The following is an 18,962-nucleotide window of genomic DNA, read 5'->3' as shown; positions in this document are numbered from 1 at the left end:
ATTGTAGATTCACACTGAAGGCATCAAAACTATGAATTAACACATGTGGAATTATATACATAACAAACAAGTGTGAAACAACTGAAAATATGTCATATTCTAGGTTCTTCAGAGTAGCCACCTTTTGATTTGATTACTGCTTTGCACACTCTTGGCATTCTCTTGATGAGCTTCAAGAGGTAGTCCCCTGAAATGGTTTTCACTTCACAGGTGTGCCCTGTCAGGTTTAATAAGTGGGATTTCTTGCCTTATAAATGGGGTTGGGACCATCAGTTGCGTTGAGGAGAAGTCAGGTGGATACACAGCTGATAGTCCTACTGAATAGACTGTTAGAATTTGTATTATGGCAAGAAAAAAGCAGCTAAGTAAAGAAAAACGAGTGGCCATCATTACTTTAAGAAATGAAGGTCAGTCAGTCAGCCGAAAAATTGGGAAAACTTTGAAAGTAAGGGCTATTTGACCATGAAGGAGAGTGATGGGGTGCTGCGCCAGATGACCTGGCCTCCACAGTCACTGGACCTGAACCCAATCGAGATGGTTTGGGGTGAGCTGGATCGCAGAGTGAAGGCAAAAGGGCCAACAAGTGCTAAGCATCTCTGGGAACTCCTTCAAGACTGTTGGAAGACCATTTCATGGGACTACCTCTTGAAGCTCATCAAGAGAATGCCAAGAGTGTGCAAAGCAGTAATCAAAGCAAAAGGTGGCTACTTTGAATAACCTAGAATATGACATATTTTCAGTTGTTTCATACTTGTTTGTTATGTATATAATTCCACATGTGTTAATTCATAGTTTTGATGCCTTAATAGTCATGAAAATAAAGAAAACTCTTTGAATGAGAAGGTGTGTCCAAACTTTTGGTCTGTACTGTATATACACTCACCTAAAGAATTATTAGGAACACCTGTTCTATTTCTCATTAATGCAATTATCTAGTCAACCAATCACATGGCAGTTGCTTCAATGCATTTAGGGGGGTGCTCCTGGTCAAGACAATCTCCTGAACTCCAAACTGAATGTCAGAATGGGAAAGAAAGGTGATTTAAGCAATTTTGAGCGTGGCATGGTTGTTGGTGCCAGACGGGCCGGTCTGAGTATTTCACAATCTGCTCAGTTACTGGGATTTTCACGCACAACCATTTCTAGGGTTTACAAAGAATGGTGTGAAAAGGGAAAAACATCCAGTATGCGGCAGTCCTGTGAGCAAAAATGCCTTGTGGATGCTAGAGGTCAGAGGAGAATGGGCCGACTGATTCAAGCTGATAGAAGAGCAACGTTGGCTGAAATAACCACTCGTTACAACCGAGGTATGCAGCAAAGCATTTGTGAAGCCATAACACGCACAACCTTGAGGCGGATGGGCTACAACAGCAGAAGACCCCACCGGGTACCACTCATCTCTACTACAAATAGGAAAAAGAGGCTACAATTTGCACGAGCTCACCAAAATTGGACTGTTGAAGATTGGAAAAATGTTGCCTGGTCTGATGAGTCTCGATTTCTGTTGAGACATTCAAATGGTAGAGTCCGAATTTGGCGTAAACAGAATGAGAACATGTATCCATCCTCTGATGGCTACTTCCAGCAGGATAATGCACCATGTCACAAAGCTCGAATCATTTCAAATTGGTTTCTTGAACATGACAATGAGTTCACTGTACTAAAATGGCCCCCACAGTCACCAGATCTCAACCCAATAGAGCATCTTTGGGATGTGGTGGAATGGGAGCTTCGTGCCCTGGATGTGCATCCCTCAAATCTCCATCAACTGCAAGATGCTATCCTATCAATATGGGCCAACATTTCTAAAGAATGCTATCAGACCCTTGTTGAATCAATGCCACGTAGAATTAAGGCAGTTCTGAAGGCAAAAGAGGGTCTAACACCGTATTAGTATGGTGTTCCTAATAATTCTTTAGGTGAGTGTATGTATATATATATATATATATATATATATACACATATACACACACACACACATATATATATATATATATATATATTATATATATTCTAGCCAGTTGCTAATTGTTACTATTCCTCAGCATCATTTAAGGAAGCAAGTACTGTTCGATATTAACAGACATATTTTAGATGGCACTGATAGTATGTATATATCACAGCACCCAGTTTTTACAATTCAGTAGTATTTTATTACGTATTAGGGATACACAGGAAAAACAGATTGGGGGGGGGTATAATTGTTGCAGATACTCATTTTAATTTTTGGATGGATATTTACAAAAAAGGCTTATATGACAAATATTAATTTAAACCATTAGGTGTCACAGAGTTCAATCTGTATATCCACTATGTTTCTGCCCTTAGGATCATTTTATCCCAATCTCCACCTCTCCTTGGTTTAGGGACATGTTGAATGCCTATGAACTTAAGACAAGTAATATCCCCACTGTGACACTGAATTATATGGCGTGCCACTGAAGTATCTTTTTTATTTTGAACATCATTTACATGGTCTCTAATGCGGCACCTAAATTCTCTCTTCGTTTTACCCACGTAATCAAGGGGGCAAGAACATTGTGCCAGGTACACTACACCTGTAGTTAGACAATTCACAAAATCACGAATAAAATACTATCTGTTGGTATTGGAGCCAGTGAACGTCTTAGTTTTCAATACCTGGCTACAGGCCATACATTTACCGCATTTGAATGTTCCTAGGGGTTTCCTTGAAAACCAGTTACCTGGATTAACTGGGGGCTGATAATGGCTATTTACTAGTCTGTCCTTTAGGCTTCTTCCCTCCCTGTATATTATTTGTGGATAAGGCCCCAAGATCTCATCAAGATCTGGGTCCGCTTTCAGTATATCCCAATACTTGGATAGCACTTGCCTCACATTTTGATGTGCATCATCAAAAGTACCTATAACACGGATACTGGAGCATGAGGATGTCCCTGTCTTTTGTTTTTTGGGGATAAGGAGCATGTCTCTTTTTTCTATACAGGCTGATTCATAGGCTGTTCTCAAAACCTAGTTCTTAAATCCTTGGCCTGGCTTTTAAATTTATTCATGGTCGAACAGTTTCGACGAAGCCTAAGATACTGACCCTTAGGGATACCTTTTCGTAGGGCGTAAGGATGAGCACTATCCCAACAGAGGAGGCTATTAGTTGCCGTTTTTTTACGATAAACCGAGGTGATTATAGTGTTATCCGGACCTCTTTCTATTATTACATCCAGAAATGGTAATGATTCATGATGATGCTCAGAGGTAAACTTTAAACCTAGATCATCAAATTCCATGAATGAATCTTCAGGCCCTCTCCAAAGAACAAAGATATCGTCTATGAACCTTAGCCAAAGAACTACCATATCCTGCCATTTCTCCAGCATTTCGGATCCAATATAGTTAGCTTCCCACCAGCCCAGGAGTAAATTTGCGTAAGACGGTGCGCAAGAACTGCCCATCGCGGTACCCTTGAGCGGTACACTATTGTATATGGCTCACGCTCCCAGCGACTACCCAGCTTGATTATTGGGTGATTGTTTTTTAGCCAGACCTGGTCTCCAGGCTGTAAGGGCTCAGCATGTGCGTGCGTATCAAAGTCCTGTTTTTGTTGTCCACTATTTCTTTGACGTTCTCCTGGTGCTTCTGATGCACTTTGACTCACTCAGATTCGGGAACAAGTGGTTCAGAGTCCGGCACAGGGACGTCGCGGGCAAGATCTGCAGGTAGATGGCCATGTCTTCCGAACATGAGGTAGTATGGACTGTACCCAGTGGAGCAATGAGTTGTATTGCTGTACAGTTAGACTAATTCAGGGAGGAGTAACGGCCATTCGGCCCTCTTGTGAGGCGGCACAGCCTTGAGCATGTTGATCAATGTCTGGTTCATCTTTTCGCACAGCCCGTTCCCCTGAGGGTGGTATGCGGTGGTCCTTAGTTTTTTGCAGTTGTACAAGGCACAAAGTTCATAGAATAACTGAGACTCGAATGCAAATCCCTGATCAGTGAGTATCTTGTCAGGACACCAATATGGCAGAATGAAGCTCTTCTACATGGCAGCAGCTGTAGTTTTTGCAGTTAAGTCCTTTACAGGTACAGCCACGACGAACTTGGTATAGTGATCTATGATTGTCATAGCATAGACGTACCCGGATCTGCTGGGTTCCAGTTTCACCTGGTCGATGGCCTCTACTCACCATTATATAAAGGGGGGCTTGCTGATCATGTCTTTCCCCTTTAGCCACAGAACAGGTGGGACACTGCCGACATGTTTCAATGTCACTTCTCATGCCAATCCAGTAGAAACGTCGTCTGATGGTGGCTTCTGTTTTTTGGGTTCCAAAGTGACCAGACAAATTATGGTACATGTCCATTACCATCTTAGCATCTCTTCGAGGCACCACTATCTGGTGGAGGCGCTCACAGGTGACTGGATCAAGCGTTCTCCTGAGGAGCAGGTCTCTTTGTTGGAAGAGTAGTTTCCGTTGTCGCCAAAGGCGAACTAGCTCTGAGTCAGCTCTTCGCTGTCGGATTCTCTCCGGTATGCATCCACTGTAAAAATAATCCAACAGTTCTCCGATGGCTCTGCTTGTAGTTTTAGCCAAAGCTCTTTCTCAACTGGAGGTGAGGGGTCACAGGTCTGTGGAAAACAAGTGGCTTTAGAGGTCGGACGCCTAGTGTGGAGGGCCTCCTGCCGGGCAAATTGGGAGTAGAATATTGGCATTTCCACATCTTCACACTGATCATCGGTAGAAATTGGTTCTTTCTGGGCAGGTATCCAAGATAAAGCGTCGGCATTGTCATTAGATTTCCCAGTCCGGTACTTAATGGTGAAGTTGAAGTTCGCAAGTCTAGAGGTCCATCTTTATTCTAGAGCTTCCAGACATGCAGTGTTCAAGGGAGCTAGCAGATTATTGTCGGTGTAGACTGTGAAAGGTGTGGCAGCTAGGTAGTCTTTGAATTTCTCCAGTTTGAGCTGTAGTTATGGTCATTCCGCTCTGGCTCCCGTAAAGATCTGCTGGCATAGGCGATAACTCTTTCAGTTCTAGCTTGTTTCTGGGATATTACAGCTCCCAAACCTTTCTTACTTACGTCAGTATAGAGGCAAAATGGTAGGCTGTAGTCAGGGTAACCCAGGACTGGAGGTTCTGTAAGTTTTTCTTTCAGCAGTCAGAAAGCAGCTTCTCTCTCTTCATTCCACTCTACCGGTATTTTAGCATTCTGACAGCCTTTAGGGTGACCTTTCACAAGCTCCTGAATAGGCTCCGCAATCTGAGCGAAGTGCGGGATAAACCTCCGATAGTAACTTGCAAATCCGGGGAAGCTCTTGACCTCTTTGACTGTCTTGAGGGCCGGCCAGCTTTGTACTGCAGCTATCTTGTCGGGGTCTGGTCTCACGCCCTCTGCACTCACAACATGTCCCAGATATTTCACCAGGGGCTTCAGTAAGTGGCACTTTGAAGGTTTCACTTTTAGTCCATGCTGGGCCAAAGTCTGGAACGCTTCCGCCAAGTGCTGTAAATGCTCTTCGTAGGTCTTAGAGTACACAATCACATCATCCAGGTACAGCAACACGGTCTCAAAGTTTTTGTGTCCAAGACATCTTTCCATGAATCTCTGAAATGTCCCAGCGGCGTTTCACAACCCAAATGGCATGTTTTTGAACTGGAACAGACCCATTGGGGTGGCAAAAGCAGTTTTTTCTTTATCTTCTGGTGCCATGGGGACTTGCCAATAGCCACTGGTTAGATCCAGGGTTATAAAGTAAGCAGCGGATCCCAGAGCTGCCAGGGATTCCTCAATTCATGGCAGGGGGTACGCATCGTTGTGCCTAATGTTGTTGATCTTATGGTAGTCCACACAAAAACGGATGGTTCCATCCTTCTTCTTTACCACGACCAAGGGGGCAGCCCAGGGGCTGTGACTATCCTGGATGACATTAGCTGTCTTCATATCCTGCACCATCTTCTTCACCTGCTGGTACATGGCAGGAGGGACTGGTCTGTATCTCTCTTTGATTGGAGGATGAGTGCCGGTTGGAATGGTGTGCTGTATTAAGCGAGTCTGACCATAGTCCAGAGAATGTTTGCTAAAGACTTGATGGTGTTGTTTGACTAAGTCCAGCACACTTTCGATCTGTTCAGCAGAGGTGGTGGTATTCCCAATATGTAGTTCGGCCCATCAGGGCTGTTCCGGCAGGTCTTTGGCTTCCTCCATTGTTTGGAGAGATTGTTGGGCCCCAGCAGTAGGGGAATCCAGGATATCCTGCTGACGGATGTGATATAGGCAGGCCACTGGGTAGTGCTTTTTTAATTTCACTGCTTCATCACCTAGATTAACTAAGCGTATGGGTACCTTTCCTTGGGACACAGTGACCACGCTCCTAGCGGCTAGGACAAGTGGGTGATCCTGAAGATGTAGTGGTTCCACAAAGGCCTCATAATCCTGACCTTGCATTCCGATGCAAGCCTTGCACCATATCAGAGTCTCTGCTCCAGGCTGGAGTTTGATAGGTTGAGCATCCTTGATGCGGACATGGCAGATTTCGCCCCGTTGATTGCTGAATTTTTGTTGGGCGGCTAGCAGTTGAATGGTCTGGTTTATAACCCACTGAGTTGCACGGGGTGCAGTCAGTAGGGTTTTCTTTAAGGCTTTCAGCACTTCAGGGTAACAGTTGCCAAGTACATTCATTCCCAGGATCACAGGGCAATTGTCATCTTCTGGGACCTGAATCACGATTACCCCTTGGCATGGGAGTTCGGTATCTTCAATCTGTAAGGTAGGTTCCCAATAACCGAGTATAGGCACCGGTTTGCCATTGGTAGCTATGATGTGGAGCCAAGATTCAGGAGGTTGCGTCAGCTTGGCTCCGTTTTGGCATGTTTCAAATGCTTCTTGAAGGATGGTAGTCACTTGAGATCCAGTATCAATTAAAGCAGGAAACTTCGCTCCTTTGATGTCAACTTCAACCACGGGGCGGGGCCCACATACCTAGGCATAAAGACTGGATCTTTGGGACCTATAATTCTTCCTCCCGAGGGGCGGTCCTTGACCTCAGGGGATACCCGTTTGACTGACGGCAGTCCTTTTCAGTGTGTCCATACCTCTGACAATGCAGGCATCTGTGTTTCCTAATGTTTTGATAACCGGGTTCTGACAACCTATCGACTGCCTGGCGCCGAAATTCTTGTGGAACAGGTGTGGGCGGTCTCTGGTTGCAGAAGTCCCTTTCTCCACCTTGCTGTTCCAGTCGCTCTAGCTGTTTCCTCATCCTCTCCATATTCTCAGCTAAGAGGGAGACTTGAGCGGTCAGAGCTGCCTACGGCGTCTGGAACGGATGCCTGAGCTCCATGCTCAGCTATTTGGCTGTGAGTAGCAGGCCATAGTGTGGGCCATGCCCTCTTGTTTTCAGGGGGTTCAGCTTGGTGACTTTCCCCTAGGATGCCAATAGTAAGTTCCTTAAAGTCCAAGAAAGGGGTATATGGGTGCTGAGCTGACAGTATCTTCAGCTGACGTTTGAGGGATTCATCAAGGACACCTTCAATAAACTGTTCCCTGAGGGTTTGATCTTGTCCCTCAGCTTCACGGGGATCAATCTGGATAACAGCCCGCAGGGCTTCCAGCAGAGACAGAGCAAAGTCTCTCAAAGTCTCCTTTGACTGCTGCCGCTTTCCAAAGAAGCGCATTTTAAGTTCAGAGGCGGTCCTAGTCTCAAAGGTGGTACTGAGTCGGTCTAGGATCTGCTCAGTGGTTTTTCCGCTCTGGCCGAGGCCAGGACTTGACCTCCTGGAGCGCAGCTCCCTGTAACTGGCCAATCAGGATTTCCACTTTCTGATCTTGTGATACTGGATATAGCTTAAACGTGGCTAACATTTTATCATGGAATTCCCTGAGTGAATGGGGTTCTCCTGAGTAACTTGGGAGCCAGGGTGCCCCAAAATAGTATGGCATAGTAGGAAGCATGATGCAGGTGGCTGCCGCTGCTGCTGGTGGATCACTGCGGTCTAAGTGGTTGCTATCTTCGTTGTCAGACATGGCACTTGATACCCAGTACAAGACTAGAGGGATCAGTATTGGCTACAATGCAATTTAGATGCAGGTTGCTATGGGCTACTGCAGCAGAATTGGCTCATGGCTCCTTTAAGAGTCGCTGCAGCTGCTCAATTTCGGGAAGTATGGTGCTCTGGCAGACAGATTATAACTCTTAACAGTCTTTAGCAAGGTTATTTTCACAGTAGTACTCACTCAGATCCACGGTTGCTGTTTCTCCAACATCTTAGGCCTCTTTCACACTTGCGTTGTCCGGATCCGGCGTGTACTCCACTTGCCGGAATTACACTCCGGATCCGGAAAAACGCAAGTGTACTGAAAGCATTTGAAGACGGAACCGTCTTCCAAATGCTTTCAGTGTTACTATGGCACCCAGGACGCTATTAAAGTCCTGGTTGCCATAGTAGGAGCGGGGAGCGGGGGAGCAGTATACTTACAGTCCGTGCGGCTCCCCGGGCGCTCCAGAATGACGTCAGAGCGCCCCATGCGCATGGATGACGTGATCCATGCGATCACGTGATCCATGCGCTTGGGGCGCCCTGACGTCACTCTGGAGCGCCCGGGGAGCCGCACGGACGGTAAGTACACTGCTCCCCCGCTCCCCGCTACACTTACCATGGCTGTCAGGACTTTAGCGTCCCGGCAGCCATGGTAACCACTCTGAAAAAGCTAAATGTCGGCTCCGGCAATGCGCCGAAACGACGTTTAGCTTAAGGCCGGATCCGGATCAATGCCTTCCAATGGGCATTAATTCCGGATCCGGCCTTGCGGCAAGTGTTCCGGATTTTTGGCCGGAGCAAAAAGCGCAGCATGCTGCGGTATTTTCTCCGGCCAACAAACGTTCCGTACCGGAACTGAAGACATCCTGATGCATCCTGAACGGATTACTCTCCATTCAGAATGCATTAGGATAATCCTGATCAGGATTCTTCCGGCATAGAGCCCCGACGACGGAACTCTATGCCGGAAGACAATAACGCAGGTGTGAAAGAGCCCTAAAGCAGAAAAGACTGTATTTTCCCTTTTTCAAGATGGCCGCCGCTTCAGTTTCTGTATGGGCAAATGCAGCAATTACTCTGTCCTCCTGGGAACTTATATTCAGCACTTTAGTTCCTGCTGCTGTAAGACTGGTTTCTCTGTGGAGGCGGGCTGTTTGGCTCCCTCCCCTCTGCTGGGTGGATGTATCTAAGATTGCCGATTAACCCCTGCTCTGCCACTGTCCTGCAACTGATGCAGACCCACACTCTTAAATGGGTTTCTATTCTACTGCACCTGCTAGTAAATTATTTGCCATGTACAAATATAATTTCTACCAAAAACAGTGATTGGTCAGGTTAGTGTTGTCTGACTGCTATTATTTTGAACACAACTGTATAGACCTAAAACATCTCAGGCAGGGCGCCGGCTCTCCCGTATGGAGACTCGGATCACTTCACATTTTCAGCAAGCTCTTCTGACTGCCTGATCCGGTACAAATGCCAGCTGTCGGCCGGACCAAAAACTGCTGCATGCAATGGTTTTTGTCTGGCCGAAGTCCTGCATTTATGCCTGAAAGCAGCCGGATCACAACCGGACCGCATTACAGTTAATGGGGATCTGAAGATGAACCACAGAATCCAGCAGGCTTCGCTCTGCCGAATCTGATGCCTGAGATGTGAACGCAGCATTAGCCCTCATTGACACATCAGTGTTCGGTCAGTGATTTCCATCAGTGATTGTGAGCCAAAACCAGGAGTGGAGCCTCCACAGACATAAGGTATAAGGGGAAGATCTGCACCTGTTCTGTGCTTAGAGCCGCACCTGGTTTTGGCTCAAAATCACTGATGGAAATCACTGACCGAACACTGACGTGTGAATGAGGCATTACTGGAAGTACTCCACAGTATGGAGACTTATTGGCGATGCTTCATGGGAAGAGAACCAGCTCACTAGCGCCACCTGGTGGAAGTGTCTCCTCCCTACGAGTCAAAGGCCTCTTGCACACGACCGTATGGCTTTTTCAGTATTTTGTGGTCCGCAAAATGACGTCCGTGTGCATTCGGTTTTTTCTGGAACAGAACAGCTGGCCCCTGATAGAACAGTACTATCCTTGTCCGTTATGCGGACAATTAGGCCTCATGCACACGACCGTTGTCTTGGTCCGCATCCAAGCCGCAGTTTTTGCGGCTTGGATGTGGACCCATTCGATTCAATGAGGCCGCAAAAGAGGCGGACAGCACTCCGTGTGCTGTCTGCATCCGTTGCTCCGTTCCGTGGTCCACAAAAAAAATATAACCTGTCCTTTTCACGCAAATTGCGGAATGCACACAGGCGCCATCCGTGTTTTGTGGATCCAAAAAACACACAACGGTCGTGTGCATGAGGACTTATAGGACCTATCTTTGAACGGAACGGAAAAACGGAAGGCATACGGAGTACCTTCCGTTTTTTTTGCGGATCCATTGAAATAAATGGTTCCGTATATGGTCCGTATACGAAACGCAAAAAAAGTGAACGGAAACGGAAAAAAATAATAATTTGCGTGCATGAGGCCAAAATTCGACTTAACAACGAACTATAGCCATGCCAGATGTCCCATGGAGCATTGCCAGTAAGTCTCCATACAGGACTGGTCTCTTTAAAGGGGTTGTCCCATCGCAGACAATGGGGGCATATTACTAGGATAGAACCCCATTGTCTGATAGGTGCAGGTCACACCCCTGGGACCCGCATCTACACTGAGTACGGAGCCCGGAAAGTTACGCTGGCTCAGCTATTTCCGTCGGCCCCATAGTAATAAATGGGAGCGGTGGCCACGCAAGCGCGGTGCGCTACCATTCACTACTACGGGTAGAGCGCTTGGTGCACCTTCCCCGCTCTGATCTTGGTGTAGGTGCGGGTCCCAGAGGTGGGAATACCCCTTTAAGGAGATTCAGCAACCTTCAAGGTCTAGCACCCAGCCAGCATCCTCCTCCGTACTGATGAGGGGCACGTACCCCGAAACAGCTGTCTACAGATGGGTATCTGGTCCGGCTATATTCCCTTCCCATTTCCCGAGGCCAGGGTTGCCAACCGTCCAACTGGACAGTCCGTAAAAATAGGCGACTTTTTTTCCCTTGTGTCGGTGGGAAAAAAAACGCGTCCGTGATTTTTTTTTTTAGGCTGGTGATACTTGTGTCCGTAAAAAAATGTCGGCTGTCAGTAATTTTGGAATAAGTTGTCCAGAAGAAAAGAAAGTCAAATTCTGACTCCTAGGGATCCACTTCCACTGGGTGGCGCTAGCGAGATGGTTCTCCTCCTTGGGAGATGCCTCTTTCATAGACATAAAACTATGACAAACTTGCATAAATTACTCCCACTGTAAATATAGCAATCCCCTATACTAAAGGGTTAAATCTTTCGGGCGCCACTACAAGCCTCCGGGCGCCTCTTTGCTTTTTCAGTAGGTCAACATGAGCACTTACCGCCATCTACTGGAAGACGTGTCCTGCCATTTACGATATTGCCTAAAACACAACACAAAATTCATACGTTGACGGCGCAAAGTCCCTCTCGCCAAAGTTCTTGAGGTAGAGATGGAAAATGGCTGACTAGGGACAACATGGCCGACTACAATAGAGTCTCACTGTCCGAGAGGCAGCGTCACACCTGCTCCTAAGACCCCATGCACATGATCGTATGTATTTTACAGATCCGAAAGATACAGATACCGTCCGTGTTGCATCCACATTTTTGCAGATCCACAGACTTCAATGGTCCCAAGGTCCGCATTGTGCGGCCAAGTATCGGGCATGTTCTATCTTTTTGCGGAACGGATAAGGAAAGTAGAGGTATCATCCTTGTGCTTTCCACATCCGTATGTCCGTCGACAAAAATTTAGAATATGTCTGCAAATCGAAAAATTCAAGAAGGGGATGCCACAATGACCGCATCCGTTTTTTACGGATCGCCACTTTGCTGACTGTGGAACGGATCCGGTGGTGTGCACGAGGCCTTATGGCGTGAGCTCAGCGACTATGCCCCAAGTGATGTGACACATATCAACACAGATTTTAAAAAAATATCTGAGGCAAACATAGATTCCCCTTGAAAACAATGGGGTGCAGATATGGTGTGGAATTAGGGTTGCCACCCACCCGGTATCTCACCGGCAAAGCTGGTATTGTAGAGGCCCTGCCGGTGGCGGTAAATTTTTTCTACCGGTATTTTCCTATGTGGACTGTTACTAATGAGCGCTTCCATTGTGGAGCAATCATCAGTACAGCCTTCTCAAAAAGCACTCACCTCCTCCATTTGCTCGCTGACTGCTGACTGGAGGACAGGACCTGCGAGACGTCATCACACTGGAGCGCAGGTCCTGTCATGAGCAGTCAGCAGTGAGCGTTCACCGCGGCACAATCAAATGAATGAGGTGGGTTATTTTTTTATTTTTTTTTGCAGAAGCAGAGAAGGGGGCACTAATGGGGGCATTACTATTACTGGGCACTAATGGGGGAATTACTATTACTGGACACAAATCGGGGCATTACTATTACTAGGCACTAATGGGGGCATTACTATTACTGGGGGGCATTACTATTACTGGGGGGCATTACAATTACTGGGGGGCATTACTATTACTGGGGGAAATAATGGTGGCAGTACTATTACTGGGGGCCATTACTATTACTGGGGGGCATTACTATTACAGGGGGCATTACTATTACTGGGAGGGCACTAATGGGGGCATTACTATTACTGGGGGGCATTAATGGGGGCTGTACTATTACTGGGCACTATTGGGGCATTACTATTACTGGGCACTAATGGGGGCATTACTATTACTGGGGGGCATTACTATTACTGGGGGGCATTACTAAAACTAGGGGCTTTAATATTACTGGGGGTCACTAATGGGGGCATTAATATTATTGGGGGGCACTACTATTACTGGGAGACACTAATGGGGGCACTATTCTTCCTGGGGGGCACTATTCTTCCTGGGGGGCACTAATGGGGCATTACTATTACTGGGGGGCATTAATATAACTGGGGGCTTTAATATTACTGGGGGGCACTAATGGGGGCATTAATATTATTGGGGGGCACTACTATTACTGGGAGACACTAATGGGGGCATTATTCTTCCTGGGGGGCACTATTCTTCCTGGGGGGCACTAATGGGGCATTACTATTACTGGGGGGCATTAATATAACTGGGGGCTTTAATATTACTGGGGGGCACTAATGGGGGCATTAATATTATTGGGGGGCACTACTATTACTGGGAGACACTAATGGGGGTATTATTCTTCCTGGGGGGCACTATTCTTCCTGGGGGGCACTAATGGGGCATTACTATTACTGGGGGGCATTAATATTACTGGGGGGCACTAATGGGGGCATTAATATTATTGGGGGGCACTACTATTACTGGGAGACACTAATGGGGGCATTATTCTTCCTGGGGGGCACTCATGGGGGCATTATTCTTCCTGGGGGGCACTAATGGGGGCATTACTATTACTAAGGGTCACTAATGGGGGCATTACTATTACTGGGGGGCATTAATGGGGGCTGTACTATTACTGGGCACTATTGGGGCATTACTATTACTGGGCACTAATGGGGGCATTACTATTACTGGGGGGCATTACTATTACTGGGGGGCATTACTAAAACTAGGGGCTTTAATATTACTGGGGGTCACTAATGGGGGCATTAATATTATTGGGGGGCACTACTATTACTGGGAGACACTAATGGGGGCACTATTCTTCCTGGGGGGCACTATTCTTCCTGGGGGGCACTAATGGGGCATTACTATTACTGGGGGGCATTAATATAACTGGGGGCTTTAATATTACTGGGGGGCACTAATGGGGGCATTAATATTATTGGGGGGCACTACTATTACTGGGAGACACTAATGGGGGCATTATTCTTCCTGGGGGGCACTATTCTTCCTGGGGGGCACTAATGGGGCATTACTATTACTGGGGGGCATTAATATTACTGGGGGGCACTAATGGGGGCATTAATATTATTGGGGGGCACTACTATTACTGGGAGACACTAATGGGGGCATTATTCTTCCTGGGGGGCACTCATGGGGGCATTATTCTTCCTGGGGGGCACTAATGGGGGCATTACTATTACTAAGGGTCACTAATGGGGGCATTACTATTACTGGGGGGCATTAATGGGGGCTGTACTATTACTGGGCACTATTGGGGCATTACTATTACTGGGCACTAATGGGGGCATTACTATTACTGGGGGGGCATTACTATTACTGGGGGGCATTACTAAAACTAGGGGCTTTAATATTACTGGGGGTCACTAATGGGGGCATTAATATTATTGGGGGGCACTACTATTACTGGGAGACACTAATGGGGGCACTATTCTTCCTGGGGGGCACTATTCTTCCTGGGGGGCACTAATGGGGCATTACTATTACTAGGGGGCATTAATATAACTGGGGGCTGTAATATTACTGGGGGGCACTAATGGGGGCATTAATATTATTGGGGGGCACTACTATTACTGGGAGACACTAATGGGGGCATTATTCTTCCTGGGGGGCACTATTCTTCCTGGGGGGCACTAATGGGGCATTACTATTACTGGGGGGCATTAATATAACTGGGGGCTTTAATATTACTGGGGGGCACTAATGGGGGCATTAATATTATTGGGGGGCACTACTATTACTGGGAGACACTAATGGGGGCATTATTCTTCCTGGGGGGCACTATTCTTCCTGGGGGGCACTAATGGGGCATTACTATTACTGGGGGGCATTAATATTACTGGGGGGCACTAATGGGGGCATTAATATTATTGGGGGGCACTACTATTACTGGGAGACACTAATGGGGGCATTATTCTTCCTGGGGGGCACTCATGGGGGCATTATTCTTCCTGGGGGGCACTAATGGGGGCATTACTATTACTAAGGGTCACTAATGGGGGCATTATTCTTCCTGGGGGGCACTACTATTACTGAGGGTCACTCCGGATGAGCGGTGGACTCCTAATTAGTTCATTATATGAGTACTCAGAATGCCATGTACCAAGTTTCTCTAAACTTTATTGACAGAAAGCAGAGATACCGGTATAAGGCGAATTTCTGGATCATTTCCAAAGTGGGAGACATAATAAAGCATTTACATAACTCACAATCTGAAATAAGCATTTCTTGGATATACGCCTGAAGCGTCCCCTTATCTGAAATGTGGGTGTTCGTCACGGACTTTTCCTTTTAATAATTGTACAAATTCCTTTAAAGGGAGTCTGTCACCAACCTGACCGGTTTTGAACCGATCACATAGTTCAGTGGGACACAAAGACATGACACAGATGTTACCTTTGTTTTGTTTTTCAGATCATCCAAATCGCCCAAAAAGTCGTTTTTATGATATGCTAATGAGCCGTCGCAAGTGCCCAGGGGCGGAGAGTTTGCTGAAAGTGCCCAAGTTCCCCCGCCTCACTCGTGCATAACTCCGCCCCTCAGTAAGCTCAGGCCAGCCCTGTGGCTCTGTGACATTATACGGATCCGCAAAACACATCCGGACGTCTGATTGGAGCCTTACAGGGGGTGATCACCCCATATAGACTTCCTGATCACCCCCCTGTCATTGATCACCCCCCTGTAAGGCTCCATTCAGACGTCCGTATGTGTTTTGCAGATCCACGGATCCGCAAAACACGGACACCGCGGATCCGCAAAACACGGACACGGGCAATGTGCTTTCCGCATTTTGCGGATCCGCACATTGCCAGAATTATATAGAAAATGCCTTTTCTTGTCCGCAATTCCGGACAAGAATAGGACATGTTCTATAGGCTCTACAAAAAACGCAGTGTTCGCCCGATCAGGCCTGATCTTGTGCGCACACTTGCGTTCAGTCCGCCCCACCGCAGTGACAGAATTTTTTTTTTTCTGATCACTGCAAAAACACCGTAAAATCGCTGCGGTGCTATAAAAAGATCACTTTTGAGGGACATGGTGAGTTCATAGAAGATTTTTTATTTTTGGGCACAAATTAGCGGAAATAGATTTTTTTTTGTTTTTTTTGTTTTTTCTTACAAAGTCTCATATTCCACTAACTTGTGACAAAAAATGAAATCTCACATGACCTCACCATACCCCTCACGGAATCCAAATGCGTAAAATTTTTTAGACATTTAGATTCCAGACTTCTTCTCACCCTTTAGGGCCCCTACAATGCCAGGGCAGTATAAATACCCCACAAGTGACCCCATTTTGGAAAGAAGACACCCCTAGGTATTCCGTGAGGGGCATGGTGAGTTCATGTAAAATTTTATTTTTTGTCACAAGTTAGTGGAATATGAGACTTTGTAAGAAAAAAAAAGAAAAAATAAAAAAAAATATATCATTTTCTGCTAACTTGTGCCAAAAAACGAAATATTCTAGGAACTCGCCATGCCCCTCACGGAATACCTTCGGGTGTCTTCTTTCCAAAATGGGGTCACTTGTGGGGTAGTTATACTGCCCTGGCATTTTAGGGGACCTAAAGCGTGAGAAGTAGTTTGGAATCCAAATGCGTAAAAAATGCCCTGTGAAATCCTAAAGGTGCTCTTTAGAATTTGGGCCCCTTTGCCCACCTAGGCTGCAAAAAAGTGTCACATGTGGTATCGCCGTACTCAGGAGTAGGGCAATGTGTTTTGGGGTGTCATTTTACATATACCCATGCTGGGTTAGAGAAATATATCTCTAAAATGACAACTTTGTATAAAAAAATGGGAAAAGTTGACTTTTAGAGAGATATTTCTCTCACCCAGCATGGGTATATGTAAAAATACACCCCAAAACACATTGCCCTACTTCTTCTGAGTACGGCGATACCACATGTGTGACACTTTTTTGCAGCCTAGGTGGGCAAAGGGGCCCACATTCCAAAGAGCACCTTTAGGATTTCACAGGGCATTTTTTAGGCATTTGGATTCCAGACTTCTTCTCACGCATTAGGGCCCCTAAAATGCCGGAGCAGTATAAATACCCCACAAGTGACCCCATTTTGGAAAGAAGACACCCCAAGGTATTCCGTGATGAGCATAGTGAGTTCATGGAAGTTTTTATTTTTTGTCACAAGTTAGTGGAATATTAGACTTTGTAAGAAAAAAAATAAAAAGAAAAAAAAAATCATCATTTTCCGCTAACTTGTGACAAAAAATAAAAACTTCTATGAACTCACTATGCCCATCAGCGAATACCTTAGGGTGTCTACTTTCCGAAATGGGGTCATTTGTGGGGTGTTTGTACTGTCTGGGCATTGTAGAACCTCAGGAAACATGACAGGTGCTCAGAAAGTCAGAGCTGCTTCAAAAAGCGGAAATTCACATTTTTGTACCATAGTTTGTAAACGCTATAACTTTTGCGCAAACCAATAAATATACACTTATTGCATTTTTTTTTATCAAAGACATGTAGAACAATAAATTTAGAGAAAAATTTATATAGAAATGTAGTTTTATTTGAAAAATTTTACAACTGAAAGTGAAAAATGTCATTTTTTTGCAAACATTTTGGTCAATTTTGATTAATATCAAAAAAAGTAAAAATGTCAGCAGCAATGAAATACCACCAAATGAAAGCTCTATTAGTGAGAAGAAAAGGAGGTAAAATTCATTTGGGTGGTAAGTTGTATGACCGAGCAATAAACGGTGAAAGTAGTGTAGGTCAGAAGTGTAAAAAGTGGCCTGGTCTTTAAGGGTGTTTAAGCACTGGGGGCTGAGGTGGTTAAAGTACAAAACTGGAGGGGCTACAGCTAGGAGCGACCCTGAGGCCACCGAAGTCTCTCTCAGAGAAATTCACAGATTCTACACACAAAGGTTTGTGAGGCCAATCACATAAAATGGTTGAATAAGGCACAACATGGAGTCTCAACCCTCACGGGGGCACTAATATTACTGGGAGCCACAGTATGACAGCGACTTAACGCCTTGTGTTAAGCCACGCCCCCACAACCACACACTTTGGGGTGTGGCTTAACTTTGCCGGTATTTTTTGTTGGAAAGGTGGCGACCCTACGTGGAATACGTGTGAGGCCTCATGCACACGGCTGTTCCCCGGCCGTGGCCGTATTGCAGTCCGCAAACAGCACTTGAAGGGGTCCGCAATCCGGAGCTGCGGTGCGGAACCCCACGGGGTGTTTCTGTCCGTGCCTCCGCACTGCAAACAAATCTTCTATTTTTTGCAGTGTGGACGGATCACGTTGCCCGTGCATTGGGGACCCAAATATATTGGGGGAGAATTATCAAAACTGATGTAAAGGAAAACGGACTTAGTTGCCCCATTGCAACCAATCTGATTTAGGCCTCATGCACACGACCGTAGTTCGGGTCCGCATCCGAGCCGCAGTTTTTGTGGCTCGGGTGCAGACCTATTCACTTCAATGGGGCCGCAAAAGATGTGGCCAGCACTCCGTGTGCTGTTCGCATCCTTTGCTCCATTCCGTGGCCCCGCAAAAAAATATAGCATGTCCTATTCTTGTCCGTTTTGCAGATAAGAATGGGCATTTCTACAATGGGCCGCCCGTTCTGTCCCGCAAATTGCGGAAGGCACACGGGCGGCTTGTTTTTTGCGGATCCACGGTTTGCGGACCGCAAAAAAACGGAACTGTCATGTGCATTAGGCCTAATCCTTTTAATTTTCACAGATCCAGTTTTGATAAATCTCCCCCAGTGTCTCAACCACCTTTCTTTCAAATATTTTTGGCTATAAAAATAACGATCAGTAAACGCAAAAAAAAAAAAAAAAAAAAAATGTAAATAACTTCTGACTATCCTGTAGAAGACGCAGCGTGAGAAGGGAACAAAAACCGCGCGCGTCACCAGCCAGGACTCAGGCGCGTTCTCGTGCCCTTTCTGTTTAGCAGTGACTTCTCCACTGCTATTGGTCGCATCGAGTGGCAATCAAATGTCTGCAGCCAATCAGAGGACCGCCTTATGGCATCT

At 46.2% G+C, this 18,962-nt stretch overlaps 1 protein-coding gene across 1 annotated transcript in view; it reads right to left on the bottom strand.

Annotated features, from left to right (window-relative positions):
- IFNAR2 (interferon alpha and beta receptor subunit 2) overlaps positions 1–18,962 on the bottom strand; it is a gene marked incomplete at its 5' end in the record, with an annotated part of 168,523 nt that overhangs the window by 80,517 nt on the left and 69,044 nt on the right. The window lies entirely within an intron of this gene.

This window comes from Bufo bufo, chromosome 3, assembly GCF_905171765.1.
Source record: "Bufo bufo chromosome 3, aBufBuf1.1, whole genome shotgun sequence".
Classification (NCBI taxonomy): Eukaryota; Metazoa; Chordata; class Amphibia; order Anura; family Bufonidae; genus Bufo; species Bufo bufo.
The sequence above is the reverse complement of the archived record's forward strand: the minus strand, read 5'-3'. Positions and strand labels throughout refer to the sequence as shown.